This window comes from Gossypium hirsutum, chromosome D08, assembly GCF_007990345.1.
Source record: "Gossypium hirsutum isolate 1008001.06 chromosome D08, Gossypium_hirsutum_v2.1, whole genome shotgun sequence".
In the NCBI taxonomy this organism is placed as follows: Eukaryota; Viridiplantae; Streptophyta; class Magnoliopsida; order Malvales; family Malvaceae; genus Gossypium; species Gossypium hirsutum.
Genome location: NC_053444.1, coordinates 53,970,584 through 53,987,329, shown reverse-complemented (window position 1 = coordinate 53,987,329; position 16,746 = coordinate 53,970,584).

Below are 16,746 nucleotides of genomic sequence, written 5' to 3'. Positions count from 1 at the left end.
CTTCAAGAACATCAGCAGCTGTTTGAGCGTCTTTCCCAGTCACCCGATCTCTTGCGTATATGGTAGTAAGCTGGTTGTAGTAAGGGAAAAAACGATGTCTGAACTGAGAGGCTTCTTTGTGACTCTAAAAAAATGAGGAAATCATATTAGTTATAAGTTTTGTAAAAAAACAAATAAATACTTGAAATACATTTTACCTTTACATAGGATTCCCAAACTGCATCTTCAGCAACAACGAGCTGCCTATGCTCGTCCCAACCAAAACCGCTGTTGTTTTGGCCATTAAGCATGTCGTAGACGACTGGCCATTCCCTTTTTAGGCACCTAATCCGAGATTCAATATTTGGCTTCGCCTTCAACATTGCTCTTGGTAAAGCCTTTTCTAGCATTTTTTCTAGCTCGTTCAAATAACCGGCCTTGAACCCGGTATCAGCATTAAATGTTCCTACATTGTGCAAATCCACCATGCATGTGATTGTGGAACACCTGACATAATTATCTTAAGAAAAAAAATTAACATTATTTACTGTTTTTAATATCATGAATCAAAAGGTGAACAATTTATAATAATATATCGTTAGTTCAATATCATGAATCAGAAGCTCAATACTAAATTTAATGAAATAACACATGCTGAAAGAAAAGATAATTAAATTATAATTCAACAAAGTTTAGTACAATACAGAATTTTAATCAAACACCACCAAAGTTTCATAAACTAGATACATAAAATAACATCAACAAATTAATTGTAACTCAATTTGTCCCTAAACCTAACTAATTTCTAGATGATTGCCATTCATCGAAAATTTGGTTGGCTAGATCCATCCTCCAAGTAGCCCAAGCATCCGACGGATGAATATTTGTGATATTCAGTTCATCGTCATCCACCACGTTAGTAGGTAATCCTTCTCCCACCTCCGCTTCAATTGGATCAATACTCATATGGGTTCGAATAAAATTATGGAGCAAACAACATGCAATAATAATTCTATTGTGCACCCTTATAGGATAAAACGATAGACTCATAGGTATTCCCCATCTAAGTTTTAATAAGCCAAAGCATCTTTCAATTACATTACGTGCTGAGGCATGTTTCATATTAAAAAACTCTTGCGGAGAACTTGGCTGATAACACTGACGCCACTCGTTCAGATGATATCGCTGTCCTCTAAATGGTGCAAGAAATCCCTCACAATTTGTGTATCCAGCATCAACTAGATAATAACAACCTATAAAATAATCTTTTTAATAAATGATTAATTCAGCACACAAAGTTTGATCTTAATGAATAATTCAAATTCCTCTAACTATACACTTTACCATGAGGAACTTTTAGTCCATGTGTTCTACTAATGGCATCTCGAAGCACCCGTCCATCGGCAACTGAACCTTCCCAACCAGGAAGAACATAAACAAATTGCATCTCAGGTGTACAAACACCTAGCATATTTGTTGCTATGTCACCTTTTCGGGTTCGATATCTAGGTTTATCAACTGTTGGCACCCTAATCTTGATGTGGGTTCCATCAAGAGCACCTAAGCAATTCTATATCACATGATATAAAACCTTGAGTTAGAATACTAATTTAAATCTAAGTCAACTAAGTGTTGTACAAGCTATATATAAAATTCAGTCTAATACCTTAAACCATTTCCACCTTGTGTCAGAAGAATCGGCTGTAATTGGCTCCGGCTTTTTAAATAAGACATCTTGTAAGCGTATGACAGCATTTAAAACACTATGAAATGATCTGCTAACAGTTTCCCCGGACCTTTTAAAGTGATGCTTGATAACTCGATTTTTCAGGTGATGGGAGATGATATGTAAAAACATTGCTACTTGCTCATCAACAAGCATGAACCTTGACGACTTCAATCCCCTTATCGATTCTAACATCTCACATAGTTTAAAAAAGGCAGTTCTATTGATCCTAACTTGTTCAATACAAGTCTCGTCACTAGCATATACAAGCTTCTTCACATAATCCCGTTTTGCATAAAAATCTAAGGTATAAGACCTAATCATTGGTTTATAAGTCTGTAGGCTAAGGCTGGCACCCATTCTAAATAAGAACCAAATCGCAATTCTACAGATTTCCAACCATATTGTCAATGCAAGACCAATTCTTTTGCGCCTCACACTTTGTGCAATTAAAGGCAGACGAGCCATTACTGCAACATATTAAAATTAGAACACACTATCAATGAATTGAAGTTGCAATTACACATTATCAAATAAAAATAAACAATAGTAATTTAGAAGACACGAAGCAAAAAATTATCTACTAAATGATATCGTTGCAACAAAGTTAGAGATTTTGGTTGGCCAATTTTTTTTAACAAAAAAAATCCTAAAAGGATTAAATTGTATTACTAAATAATTAGAAGGTTTAATACTGCAATAAATCTATTTTATTCAAGGGGAGCTAGATCCCTGCTTGCCCTCCCTTATATTAACTATAGTAATTAAGGTATCAAAACTTGTTTATTTTGTAAAGCAACAAATTTATATATAATTTTCTTTATTTTAATTATTAAAAAATGGTTCAATAAATATGAATTTGGAGACCCAAGTTTAATTAGATTTTCTTCACATGGTAGGTTCAAATGTGAAAATATTTTCTAAGCAACATTATTTATTTTTATAAGAATGAGGATTTGCTTTAATAATCTTCATTCTCTTGTTTTAAAACTTTTATAACATTCCAAATTTAAATTTCTTTATTAAAATATTAAATTTCTTGATTTTTAATAAAATATTAAAGTCCTTATTTTAAATATTGATTAGTCCTTATTTTAATGAAATATTGAAGTCCTTATTTTAATTATTGATGTAATTATTTAAAATCAAATGAATCAACTAAAAATTTACTAATAATCGAGTGCTTATTTATATAATTTAGCAAAAAATATTATAGAATACAACTTATTTTAAAATATATATTTTATCAAGGAATGTTTAATTTTTTTTTTCGAATTTGATTTTCCGAGTTACAAGATCCCATTAGCTATAAATAATGTATCATTTTATCGATTATATTAGAATTTTAACTTCCACTCTCAAAATAACTTTGATTATTATTATTTATGATTAATAAAATATAAACTTATATATTAAAGATAATGTGACATTAGGAAAACCAAAGAGACAAATTTGTATAATATGGAATCCATTATAAACATAAAAGGCCCTATCTATTTTGTTGATTTTCATTCACTGGCATTCAATATTTATAGTTGAATTATATCAATCACATCTTATTTATATAGAATTAAATGCAGGATTGTGATCCCATTTAATTTCAAATTTATAATATTCTTTCGATTATTTGAAAATTTAAACAAAATATCTGACAATAACGTACTAATAAATTACAACTTTACTAGTATATGTTAATGGACTTCAAATATTTTATTTTCATATGGAAATATAGGTCTTCTTTTGTATTTTTTAAAAACTGTTCAAAGAAATTTACCAAAACAACCAATTTACTCATATTTCATATTAGAAAGGACCTTTATAATACTTTTAGTAAAACTTCAACATTCTCGAAGATAAATGTAATATACTTGAGTTGAATTCAAATAGTAATAAGTTTAAATCGAAATTAACTCCTCGATGTTCGACACAAGCAATTTATAATCAGTTTATAAATTTTTAGCACCGAAATTCGACCGATTTTAATTGGTGTAAATGAAAACATATCATCAATCACATGTTTTGATTTAATCTCCATTTTAGCAAATCAGAAAAATCCACTTTTTATTTTAAGATCTAAATTTATTATTATCTTAATTCACTTATATAAATTTACTATCAATTATTATTAATAGTGAACTATCAACCAAACGGTTTAATCACGTGTATCTCATGTATCTAAGAACACAAATAATGAACATGTCCTGCAAGTAACTCGTTTTCGTCACTAGCATATCCATTTTCATATTCTACTGACTAACAAATCAAGAAAAAATCAAGTAAATTGTTTTCATATTCTACTGACTAACATAAACAAATTTAATTTCCAGCAGACAATCAAAATAATTTCCAGCAGACAATCAAAACAATTTCAGAACAAATCAAGAACAATATCAAAACAAATGCAACAATTTCCAGTTTCATCTTCTAGTCACTAACAAATCAATACAAATCAATAACATTGTCCAGCAGACTATCAAAACAATTTCCAGAACAAACCAACAAAATCGAAATCGCCTATAAATTCTTCAAATATGAAGCAAGCAATCTCATATTTCCAGTCAAACAGGCTGACTTTGAATAGAAAACCATGGTCACACACATTATTTGGGGTCCACTATCATCTCTTGTTATGGCAAGAGACAACCTATTGTGCCACGATCAAGCACAAAGGTCGGATACAGGGCAATAGCAACGGAAGCACGAGATGTACATATGGTTAGTACAACTCTTGAAATGTCTAAAGCAGCATATTACTATGCAGTTAAGTTGTATTGCAACAACCAATTGGTAATACAACTAGCAAAGAATCTAGCTTTTGATGCATTGATGCACGAATGTAGAATGTAAAGATGCACTATCACTATACTCACGAGAAAATACTTAACGATGAAATTAAGATAAAACACATTTGATTAAAAAATCAAGTCGCCATTTTATTTATCAAAAAAATCAATGGATACAAACTTGAAGAATTTCGTAAGCAACTTAAAATGACCTCAAAATACAATTGTAGTACAAGAGCAAAGGGATTGAAGGGGAGTGTTGCCATCATCACTGACTCTCTCTCTCTTTCCAAATTTTATCATCACATAGTCTATTCATCCATAATTAAAATCATGATTCAATAAACTGTATGCTTTCTTATCATTTCTTTGGTAACATTAATCTTTTGACATCCATCCAAATTTTGTTTTTTTCAATTTAATACCTCCCTATTTGTTGTTTAAGTAATTACATATATTTGCTCCCTCCTTTTCGATTTTCTTTTAAGAGAATGGTTTTATAATGTGACGTTCTTTTAAGGAAAATAGTTTTATAATAGTGAAATTATTAGATCATACCAAAATGATAAAGTTTGAGTAAGATTTAATGGGATAGATTAAAGGTAGTATAGAATAATAATGCTTTATAATGTTTTTTTCATACAGCACTGTCAAGATCATCCTTAATCAAGATTTAATCAGACATAAGCAAAAATCGATGAAATTAATCCCAGCACTGTATCTTCCTGTGCTAAATGATGAAGAACATAATAAACGGAATCAATGATAACAGAGACCGAGATAACAAATCTATATTTCAATCATATACATGCACAACAGATGAAGATAAACATCTCTTTTACTTCAATGATATATGATGACTCAAAGGGAAATAAACAGCAATAGAAACATGCAATCGGGGAAACTAACCTGTACTGACTTGATCGGGGCAGAGATATATGAAGAACAACCTGTAATCGGAAAAGGGGAAACCGATTAGGTTAACAGTGCAATAATCGATGAAGAAGTCACTGCACTAACAAGGCAGTGATTCGAATCTGCTAACATGCAGAAAAAAGCTAAAGACACTACAAGGCAGCCATTGAAACTAATTACAGAGAGAAAAAGAGAGTTAGAAAAGAAAAGAAAAGAAAAAAGAGAGTTGAAACTCATTATAGTGATTCCATTCCTTTACCTTTCAGTTGCAGTAACCTGGAGACCCACCAACTGAGAGCAATCGAAAGAGTGACAAAGAGAACAAGAAAAGAAAAAGGTCGACTGGTTGAGAAGGCAATTGAAAGAGCGGCAGAGAGAAAAAGAAAAGAAAAGAAACGGATGGAGCAAATCGGCAGAAAAGATGCGTAATGGACTGGGAGCAAATCGGCAGAAAAGAAAAGAAAAGAAACAAGGAAGGAAATCGGATGAAGGAACAGAAGAGAAACAAAGGGGATCGGGGGAGGGTAAATCAAGGAGGTGATGCTGAATCGGTAGCAAATCTGGGCAAAAGAGGGGGAATAGAAATCGGTGGTTTTCACCGATTAGGAAGGTAATTGATTAGGTGCGTATTACCAATACATCAAACCAAACGACGTAATACACCCGGATTAGGTGGGGCCCACCGATTAGGGGTGTATTGGCTATGCCAATACACCAAACCAAACATAACGTAAGATTTAACCGTCTGACCAAACAAACTAATTATATTTTTAAAAAAAAGTCAAAAAATACAACTTAAAAGGAAGCTAGACGCACTTTCCCACTCTATAAAAAAAAGAGTCTATTTCCTTAAATTTTTAAAAAATCAACTTATTCAGCAAATAAAATTGTTTTGTCATATTACTTATATTTAATAAGTTAAGTTTAATTTCTCAACTGTATAATTCAATAATTACAAAATGAATGAACTTATTTTACAAATGCGGCTACCAAAATAAAGCAACTTCAACCTACCAGACTATTGCTTCTTCTGAAAGCTTACCATACACATATCAAATAATAATAAAACTCAAAACTTTTTTCTGATGAAAACAAAATATATCAAATAATATTAAAAGTCCTTTTTAGTGATTCTCTAAGTGCTACTGAATGAAAATATCTTGCTAATACATATATTTATTAATTTTAATTCGTATATAATTATAACAATAATCATTTTAAAATAATAAATATAATTTAATATGACTTCAAAGTTTAATTATGTAATAATAATAGTGAAATTGAGAAAATTTAATAATAAAATTATTTTATATTATATTAATAATATTTTGCCATGCTTATTTGAAAGAAATTGTGAAAGTAAGAAAAAATTATTCAATTACTTTTGTTATTATCATATAATAATTAATAATTCACCTATCATTTATTTAATGGTTTTTAATTAATAGTTAATTAATATTTAATGTCAAACTAACATATATATACTATAGAAAGGTTTTCTTGCAAATATGAAAATTTTGCTTAGTTGGCATAGTCCTTATGTGCCAAGTGTACATACTTTAATACGGAATTTTTTTAAATTTGATATAAAGAAACATGTTAGTTTATAAATATGAAACCAGTGTTTAGTACATTGGTTGTGTATTTTTTTTATTTTATAAATAGCTTTAAAAAAATTGTCATATGTCTTTTTTTTAAAATAGTTATTTTTTAATATTTTATTATATCTCTTATAAGACATTTGTTGTTTGTGTAGTCTAAATATTCCACTAATAATGTACCAAAAATTATTCCTTAAACTATTACATTTTATTTTATTTACTATTTCTCTTATAATTTTATTAGATAAAATAGGCTATTTTGATTTTATTAGATAAAAATAAATAATATTTGTTTAAAATCTATAATTTATCATTTATATATATAAAAGTACGAGTTTAAAAAAACTTTTAAATCAATGAGAATATAATTTTTTTCTATCATATTACTAAATTGACATTTAAAAATATTCATAATATTTAATTTAGAATTATTAACTAAAAAAGTTGACTAAAATAGAACTTGTGATAATTATATGTTTAAAATTAATTATAATTTAATAAAAGTTATGATGACACATTTAAAAATAAGTATAATTTACATTTACATTTACATTTATTACTTAAAAATTATAGTTAAAATAATTATAATTGAAGTAAAGTTGAAATAAAAAAGTTTTTTTCAATTACAATCATTTTAAAAAGTTTTTTTAATATATTTTTATTTTTTACTTGATATTATTTTTTGTGCATTATTTACAGATTATTATAATCAAATTATTGTTTATTAAGAAAATAAAAATAAAAATAAAAATTGGATACTGAAGATTTTACTTTACAGTATACCATTTTTTTATTGTCCCACAAATGCTTTAGTAATAAGAATTTTTTATTCGTACTATATTTGAATTATCAGAATAATTAATATATTTTAAAAGTATTTATTAGTTATTATTTTAAATAATGACTGCATAAAGTAAAATTATACTGTAGGTTAAAAATAGTACAAATATTTTAATTACTATTTATTTTTTAATATTATTAAAAAAATTATTGATCTACAAAATATTAGTCTTTTAATATGATATTTAAAATTTTTTATTATATTTGAATTTTTAAATAATTTAATATGTTTTATTTATATTTAATAATTTGAATAATAAATTAAAAAATTAATTAAAATAATTAAAAATGTATTATTTAAAAAATAATTAAAAATTAAACGCATAAAATCACATGTAATGCATGTTCCATTAGAAATTAGTATATATAAAAACATGAATTTGGAAAAACTTCTGAACGAGATGAATACCTTTTATTTTTCATCATGTTATTAAATCTACATTTAAAAATAATTATAATATTTAATTTAGAATTATTAGTTTAAAGAAGTTGAAATACAATAGAAATTGTGATAACTATACATTTAAAAATAATTATAATATTTAATTTAGAATTTGTAATACCCAATTTTAGCCCGGGCTCACATATGGAAACATAATTTTTGAGGATATGCAATCTTAGATATGATATGCAACCCAAGATATGATATATGCAATCTTAGATATGATATGCAATCTTAGAGATGATATATAATCTTAGATATGATATGCAATCTTAGAATATATGATTTTGTAATCTTAGAGATTTAATTTGTAGATACCCTTTAATCTCAGCCGTTGATGTAACTGATCTGTACCGTTGGATTTGGGGAGGCTTAGCTATAAATAGAGGCCTCTCTCTTCATTGTAAAAAAAAAAAAGAGAAAAGGGAGGGAGGAGAAATAATAAAAAAAAGAGAACGATTGGCAGTTTTTTAAAGGTGGCTTACTATTTTTTCGTTTGATTATTTTTTACTTATTTACGATTTTAAAAAAAAGGAGAAGGTGATACCACTGCGAATTTTATTCTATTTTTATTTAGCCCCTCCGCCTTTTAATGTTTTTGTAATTAAGTTTTTTTATTTTTTTAAATTTACCCTTTTATTTATTTTAAATTCCAATTTAATCCTTTTGAACGGCGTCGTTTTAGAGGAGAAGGGAAAATTTTCCTTCCAGCCCCTCTATGTAACTCACGCGTTCAAATTAGTCATTTTACTTTTATTTATTTGTGGATTTACCCCAGATTTTTTAATTGCAATTCAATTTAGTTTTTTATGTTCTTTTTATTTATTTTATTAATTAATAGTGTAATTATTATTTTTATTCTAATTTTTTTATTTATATATATTCATTTTATATGTACACATATATATATTTTTTTTAAAAACGAATATTTTCCTTTTTTTAAATGAATATTTTCATATATATATGTATATATTTACGTTTTTAAGTGATTAAATACTCACATTTTTTTCCTTTTTTAAAATATACTTATTTTTTTCCTTATTTTCATAAGTATATTATGTGTTGTATTTATATATAAATTCTATAACCTAAAATTTTATTTGTAAATTATATGTATATTTTTAATCTTCATAATTTCCATGTGTACATCTTTTGATCCTTATTTATTTGTTTGCTATCCCATCCATTGTATAATTGTGTTTACATTTAATATTTTGCATGTCATGGATTACCCTTTTTTTATTTCGTTTTATTCATTTGTTTATATTATTTTTATGTCGATGATGTATTTATTATTGTTATTATTATAGCATTTGTATGTATAAAATCACGTTACATCATTTTTTACTCAAATTTAAAGATAGAATTTTTTTTAAAAAATTGAGATAATGTTCGTATTTAGGATTTTCAAGGGAATTGAGCCCTAACGTATTGGGTTCCGATTTTCTTCGTTAAATCCGACAATCGAGCATTTCTCTTCAATCAAAAAAAAAATAAAAACTCATTATTGGGAATTCAACACGTTGTGTCCTAACGTATTGGATGTGACGCATTGATTTCTCGAAATGAAGTTTTTTTTTTAAATAATAAAGGAAATATTCCGAGTTTGGGATTTTAAAGGAATTGTGCCCTAACGTATTGGGTGTGATTTCTTAAATCTTGGATAAGTGGATGTTCTTTTAAAGTAAATGAAATATTCCGAGTTTGAGATTCTAGAGGAATCGTGCCCTAACGTATTGGGTGTGATTTCTTAAATCTTGGATGAGTGGATGTTCTTTTAAAGTTTTATTGTACAAGTATTTTGGCCCAATTCATTTTGGGGAAAATTAGAATGCTGTGCCCTAACGCATTGGGTGTGGTATCTTCTTTCTCTGAAATAATAAGGGTCTTAATACGTAGCCTTTTAAGTTTTGCTAATGATTACGTTTTTTTCCAAATTCTCGACCTTAAGATACTAATTAATTAACTAGGTACCAATTTTGGGCGTTACAAGGGTGCTAATCCTTCCTCGTACGTAACTGACTCCCGGATCCATTTTTCTAAAACTCGTAGACCAAAGCCGTTTTTTAGGTGATCCAATCACACGTCAATAAAAGATTGGTGGTGACTCCCAAATTTTCATTTTTTTAGGTCGACAACCTAATTTTTTTGTTTTTTCAAAAAAATGGTTTTGACAGCTTGGTGACTCCGCTGGAGAAATTTTTTTTAAAAAAGAATAGAGTCGAGCCACAAAGTTGATTAATTTTTGTCTTACGGTCGAGAAAAATATTTTTAAAAAAAATCATAACATCCTTTCGCATTCATTATCTTATTCCTTAAATATTGTTTGCATTATACATTTCATGAGTTGAACATTGTTTCCGGGATACATCCGTACCTATGTTTTCGTAAGATTTTCATCTCTGTGCAGCCATAGGGAAATGTATTCCCCTGAACTGAACTCGATCCATATAAGCCTATAATGGGTGAAGATGGAGGAATCTGCTGGTTCGGGTACCTTTACCCTAGAAGCCAAACTTCATATAATGAACCTTAGGAATCCACCCTAGGTAGAACTATACTGAACCCTAGTAGACATCTAATTAGGTGTTTTATAGTTTCTTGATTATATTTTATATTATTATATGACACTGACCTTTTGTGTTTTATTTTGTTTGCATGACATGGCATTTCATTTTATCATAAAAGGCGTCAGTTCAGATTCGGTGGCTAGATAGAAAGCTTGACATGGAAAAAGGGTTTCTTGATAAAGTGGAGGACAATGCGGCTGTCTGAACTTGGTCTGAAACAACGCAGCAAGAAAAGGGTGATAGCATGGCCGATGGGTATCTATCGGAAGTATGAGATTTTACTCGCATCAGTGTAACTCAAAACAATTTGCAGGAGTTGAAAGAAATTTGGAATCAATGGAATAATGAGGCTAGGCAGTTATTTTACGACAATTATGGGGACTTGCCTTATTTGCTTGATGTGAAAGTAGACAAACATTTGTTTCGAGCCCTCGCCCAGTTTTGGAACCCTGCTTATAGTTGCTTCACGTTTGGGAATGTCGATTTGGTACCTACGATAGAAAATATGTGGCTTTACTCCGATGTTCAAAGTTTCAAGTGGATAGAGTTTACTCAAGAACGGTAAATGTGCCAACCTTTTCAAAGAAGCTGATAGGTATAATAGGGATGAGTGAGTAGTGGGTCGCTGCATGAGTTAAGCAAAAGAGGGACAGCAAGTGCATTCCTTGGAAGAGCTAGAAACGGTGCTGCAAAATTGTGAGATCCAGATCAAGCACTTGAACACAAATGAAAGTAGTAATAATGAACAGCTCCACCACTTTCAGAGTCAAGTTAGGAGCAGAAATCATCTTATGAAGGAAGCTGTGGTCTAGATTCGAGAAGTAGCTGATTACGTACAGATTTTAGCAGTACAGGCTGACATGCTGAGTATGAAGTATGAATTAGAATCGGATCGGGGGCAAGAATTAGTTTTGTTACTTAGGAAGATCAGAGTTCTGGGTATTAGGGCAAAGTCTTACTTGTAATTTGCTTTATGTAAAAAAATTTGCTTTCTAGTAAGGTTTTCTTATATGGAATTAAATCAAAATTGACATCTTTTTGCATTCATGCATTGCATTACTTCATATGCATTTAAAAACATTAAAAGATTCTAATTAATTTACATCATTCCTTAGTTAATCTGGAAACCAACCAATCAACCGAACACCGTTATAGTACCCAAGCAAAGTCAGGAGGCATGGACCAAAGATTGGAGAGAATAAAGCAAATGCAAATACAGATGCAAGAGCAATTGACTGAATTTTAACAAGAAATGAGGAATTAGATGCTAGAATTCCAAATAAATATGAGCCAGCTAACCCAGTTATTGGGTAAAGGGAAAAGCCTAGAGGCTCACTTTGGGGATGATAATGAGGACCCTATATATTCTCCAAATTTTACCTTGATAAGTGTCCAGGCCCAATCAGACGCATGTCCACAAGAGGCACTCTTTACTATCAGATCCCGACAATATCTGACTGGTACATCGACACCAGTATATCACCTGACAAACTCAAAATCCAATCCTGTTGCTCTTGACAATTCATTAGAAATAAAACAGGCGATGGTAGAGCACCCATATACTATAAAAGCCTCAAGGAAGAAAGGGAATAAGGGGAAAAATGAAGGCAGATATAACAAGGGCCACACAAGACCAATCGCTGTGGGCCGGTTAAAGGCAGAAACCACCAGCCATCAGGTTCTTTTAAAGCAAGAATCATATGTAAAGCCAGGTACTGAAAAGCTCCAGTTCACACCAATTTCAATGTCGTACAAAGAGCTGTATCAAAGCTTATTCAATACGCATGTTGTTGCTCCTTTACATGTGAAACCTCCACAGCCCCCGTATCCCAAATGGTACGACACAGGTGCACAATGCGATTATCATGCGGGAATTACAGGGCACTCAATAGAGAATTGCATTGCCTTCAAAAAGCTAGTTGAAAAATTCATCAACATGGGTATTGTAAAGTTGGATGACTCATCTAATGTAGGAAATTCGCTACCCAATCATGATTGATAATGGTATGAATGCAATATATGAAGAGGTGTTGAGAAGTGTTCACATACGGAGTCACAATTGAAAAAGGACCTTATTAGATGTCTGCCCTTATAAAATTTGGGAGTGTTCTAAGTAATTGGATTGCGGAAGAAATCTCTGTAGTCTTTAGAGCTTGTTTAGAGTAATGTTCAGAACATTCTTGTTGCTTTTAGCCTAAAAACGATAGGAATTCCTTTGTGAAATAGGCTCATGTCTGAACATCATTATTCTAATAACATACATCTTTGTATTTGAGCCAATATTTTTCATTCTTTGCAAGTAATTATTCTTTCATTCTTTTGGATTTTCTTACACATCATTCTTTTGTTCATAATTATATTGTATAAATAATCATTCATAAATTCACACATTCTTTTGTATATTCTTTTGCAATTACTATGGGTCCTCAGATATCAATGACATGAGTGACGCTGCTATTGACTCAGAATCTCCTTCTGAGCGAGACATGTGTTTAGAGGGATCTCATAACTTTGAAGATGTCATAGATCGTAGCCTATTTCTGGACCTGTTAAGGTTGGTGAACAAGTCGAAAAATGGATCTCACCCTACAAAGAATTATCAGGGTACATGACTTCTCCTTATGTGGGGTATGGAGGTCATTTGGTCGATCTCGCCAAAAGAGTTTGACGGTCATCAATTCATCTTTGTGATCGTCAATTACTTTACTAAATATGTGGAAGCTGCTTCGTATGTCAATTCTTGAAGAATCATATAGAACGCCAAAAGGATCATATCTGATAATGTACTAAATTTGAACAACAGCACAATATCAAAAGTTTGCAGTCTGTTCACGATTAATGCTATATTGCCCAAAGAAAAGATGGCAAAAAAAAGAACTCTGCCGGGGCAATGATTTTCTCTTGGGCCTATCGTGGTTTTGCCTATTGAAGGCAAGATTCTTTCACTCTGAGTTTTAAGATCTAATTGAAGAGGAATGTTCAAAGTTATCCATCATGGTCAAATGCGCCAAAAGAAAATGATGCGAGCTCACAAAAAAGGCTCCGCACTAGAGAACTCCTTGAGAGGGACCTGGTATTGAAGAGGATCTTTCCCATACAAAAAGAATTTTTTCCAAGTTTAGAAGGACCTTATATTGAGGGCCTTATCTGGAAAAGCGTCGATCAGAAGGGATAACAAGGACATGCCTAATCCTATGAGTTCAGATTCAGTCAAAAAATATTTCAAAAAAAAAGAGGAAAAAGAAAAGGAAAAAGGAAAAAAGAAAAAGAAAAAGAAAAAGAAAAAGTAAAAGGAGAGGCCAAGGTGAAAATCTGCAAAGGACGTCTTGAGACCAAAGGGGATTTGAGTTGAAAAACCCGAAAAGGGCGGCTCAAATATTGATCAAAATGGGGCATGAGGTGATCAGAGCAGTTCAAATTTTGATCAGATTGGGGCATATGATGATCTTGCTATACTTGAATCAACAGGAAAGGGTAGACGATATCTTGAGGCATCGACAGAGTACTGTAGATCTCTCAAACACATGTCAAACTCAGGAGGGTCTTCAGAAAGTTTGTTCAGAGAAGTTTAAGCTGCGATATCTGGGGCATCTAATTTTTTTATATTGAATTTGTTATTCTTGGAATACTTCATTCTTTTCCAAGATACACATTCCCAATCAATTTCTTTGCTATCCTTATCTACTTTTATTGATACTTTATTCCTTTCGAGCTATGCTCAGAACAAATTGTATTCTCATTCATTGTTATACCCTTTTAGCAAACATGTTGCATTGGAATAATGATTAATGGACTAATAAAATTTTCACAAGGGAGGTTTTGCATATTACTTTAGAAGTTTCTAAATAATACAGGAACCTGAAACAGGACTATTGTTTAGAACGCACCAAGTTTTAAAAAGGTTAGAAATATGAGAAGGAAGAGCCTAAATGAAGACTATCTCTTTGGATTTTGTTGTCAAAAAACATTAATCGAACAAAATGAAAAGACGTCAGGTGGGTGACAAAGTAATGACCACCGGACAATAGAAAGAGGTTACCTCAGGGAAGAGAGCCTTCATTTGCGCATGAGCCTTTGGTACGACACCCTGGGAATGGTGTAAGAGACCAGAAAGATTTAGATCCTGTATCCTTGAGTTGTGATAGAAGAGGATTGAAGAAAAGCCACATACCTTTCGGTTACAGTGGGAGAACAATGGTATGAATTTTTGCGCTCCAATGGATTAAACTTTGAGGTTTACAGTGGGGGCAACCTGACTAAATATTTCTTCAGAAAAGCCAGCCAAGCAAGAAAGCGTTGTAGCTCGTCAGTGTTAAAGCCTTAATAATCTTTGAACAATGAAAACCCAGGTGGGATCATTCTCTTAAAAAAAACATTCATGCAAACATCATTCGCACATGTCTAGTTAAGAGCATTTGACGCATTTGGATCATGCCATCCTAATCTTAGGCATAATATAGGTTCATTATACAGGTCATGTTCCCAGAGAATAGATCAGTGAAAATTGTAGATCTTATCTCCCTAAGCATTAGTGGAGCAAATCAAAGACGGCGAATCTTATATTTCCAAGATAGTGGGAAGAAGATTTAAGCCACCAAGCCTTGTCTCCTTGAGCAGCAGCGGAGAAGGTTGAAAATTGTAGATCTTATCTCCCTAAGCAGTAGTGGAGCAGATCGAAGACGACAAATCATATCTTTCCAAGATAGTGGGAAGCAGATTAAAGTCGACAATCCTATCTCCCTAAAGTTGCAGTGGAGCGGATTAAAATCACAGATCTTATCCCTCTGAAGTTGCAGAGAGCAGATCGCATCTAGTCTTATCTCCCTGAAGTTACAGTGGAGCAGACTAAGTAAGCAAGTCTTATCCTTCTAAAGTTACAGTGAGGCAGACTGAAGATGGCAAATCTTATCTTCCTAAAGTTGCAGTGGAGCAGATTAAAGCCGACAATCCTATCTCCCTGAAGTTGCAGTGGAGCGGATTAAAATTACAAATCTTATCTCTCTGAAGTTACAGAGAGCAGATCGCATCTAGTCTTATCTCCCTTAAGTTGCGGTGGACAAGACTAAGTAAGCAAGTCTTATCCTCCTGAAGTTACAGTGAGGCAGACTGAAGATGGCAAATCTTATCTTCCTGAAGTTACAGTGGAGCAGATTAAAGCCGACAATCCTATCTCCCTGAAGTTGCAGTGGAGCGGATTAAAATTACAGATCTTACCTCTCTAAAGTTACAGAGAGCAGATCGCATCTAGTCTTATCTTCCTGAAGTTGCGGTGGACAAGACTAAGTAAGCAAGTCTTATCCTCCTGAAGTTATAGTGAGGCAGACTGAAGATGGCAAATCTTATCTCCCTGAAGTTGCAGTAGAACAGATTAAAGCCGATAATCCTATCTCCCTGAAGTTGCAGTAGAGCGGATTAAAATCACAGATCTTATCTCTCTGAAGTTGCAGAGAGCAGATCGCATCTAGTCTTATATCCCTGAAGTTGCAGTAGAGCAGACTAAGGAAGCAAGTCTTATCTCCCTGAAGTTGCAGTGGAGTAGATTGAAGCACTAATTCCTATACCTCTGAAGATGCAGTAGGAAGGAATGAGGCTACTTAAAGAATAAGTGTACCAAGATCCAGCAGGACCGGACAAAATCGGGCATTTTTAAAGTCTTTACTTCATCCCTGTTACACAAGAACGAGCAAAGAGGGGCAGCTGTAATACCCAATTTTAGCCCGAGCTCACATATGGAAACATAATTTTTGAGGATATGCAATCTTAGATATGATATGCAATCCAAGATATGATATATGCAATCTTAGATATGATATGCAATCTTAGAGATGATATATAATCTTAGATATGATATGCAATCTTAGAATATATGATTTCGTAATCTTAGAGATTT